This window comes from Dipteris shenzhenensis, chromosome 2 (genome assembly GCF_047967505.1).
Source record: "Dipteris shenzhenensis isolate YYH24624 ecotype China chromosome 2, Dip_SZ_1.0, whole genome shotgun sequence".
In the NCBI taxonomy this organism is placed as follows: domain Eukaryota; kingdom Viridiplantae; phylum Streptophyta; class Polypodiopsida; order Gleicheniales; family Dipteridaceae; genus Dipteris; species Dipteris shenzhenensis.
The window spans coordinates 60,918,540-60,920,248 of record NC_141597.1 but is presented as its reverse complement, the minus strand read 5'-3'; positions in this window follow the sequence as shown (position 1 = coordinate 60,920,248).

The following is a 1,709-nucleotide window of genomic DNA, read 5'->3' as shown; positions in this document are numbered from 1 at the left end:
CTGTGGCAGCAATCGTGCCTCTATTGCCTCTCGTCCTGTGCCAAAGTGTTTCTTCCAATATCCTCCCTGTGCAAAAGCTTCACATCCAAATTGGTCCGATTCTCGCAGTCTGTGGCCAGCCTTGGCCTCTGAGCCTGACTTCCTCGGCTCCTAGCCGTGCCCACTGCCCCCTCTGGCTCCTCGTAGACCTGGCTTCGTGCGTCATGCACTGTCTTTGGCTGTCTTTTTCCTTCTCCTACCACTATCCACAAAGAGAAGGCTACCTTGTTTGGTACACTCTCTTTGGATCTGTGCCCTACCATTGACCTCGGTGTCACCTTGCTCCGTGTGCTGCCTCCTCCCCGATTTCCATCGGAGTCCGGACTATTGAAGGCGTCGCCTCCTCCTCGATTTCCATCGTAATTTGAAGGCCACCGCTGCCTTGGCTACCTCAAGAGTCAGCTCATGTAGTCATCGTTGGCCACCGCCACCTTGGCTTTGGGCACTGTGTTGAATGCGACCGTGCCCTCCTCCAAGAGTCTCTCTCTCTCTCTCTCTCTCCCACACACACACAAACACGTCTCTCTCTCTCTCTCTCTCTCTCTCTCTCTCTCTCCCCCACACACACAAACACATCTGTCTATTTGTGTGTCTGTCTCTTTCTATCTCTCTCTCCCTCCCTACCTCCCTCTTTCCCTCTCTTTCCCAATGTCTTGTCTTTCAAATTTGAAATTCAAATTTTATTCTTAATGTACTTTGCTAAAATTCAGAATTTGAAAATTTGAACAACTTTTGAAAGTTCAAATTTTAATATTTTTTAAATTTCAATTGTTGAAATTTCAATTTTTAAAAATTTTAAAATTTAAAGTATATTTTTATAAATATAAATATATATTTATATATAAATACAAATATATGTATGTTTAAAAAATATAAATATTTCTATTTATAAATATAAATATATGCATGTTTAAAAAATATAAACCACGAAGAGCACCTCAATTGATGTTGTTTAAATTTAATGATTATAGATAAAAGAATATACATTAATTTATAATTTTCTTATCAAGGTGTGCTGATTTAAAATTTGTTCCTTAGTGTTAGGATATGGAACAATTAGAATATCTAGCTAAACACATATTAGAATAGCTAATAGATTCTTAAAGAAAAATGTCAAGAAAGTATGATAGAACTCCTAACCTCAACTAAATGAGCATGTATGCCTCAAGACCTTAACATGATCACCCTCTAGGGTTACCACATCTCATTTTCTTTTACTTCCTCTGCGACAAGATTGCAAGGAGAAATAATGTGACAATTTGGCGCTTATTTTAAAAAGATTTCATGTAATAACATATTCTCATTAAATATTGGCAAGGAGTGGATTAGTAATGGTTTCATGCTAAACTGAAATCTTTATTCATGAAATTTTTCATGCAAGGAGTAGATTTGCACTTGTGCCATGTTAAACTGAAAGATTTATTTATGCCATGTTAAACTGATATTTTTGATAAAGATTGGCACGTGTGCCATCCTACTCCATGTGAGTTTGTCTAGATTAACTATGAGGGAGCCATCCACAAACTCTCATGGATTAAGAATGGCACAGGTGCCATTCTTTATCTGAATGGCACTGGTGTCAATCTCATTTGTGACAGTCATCTCAAAGAGGAACACATCAGTGCTCATTGAAGATTAGATTTTAGAGAAATCTCCATGTTAACTAGATT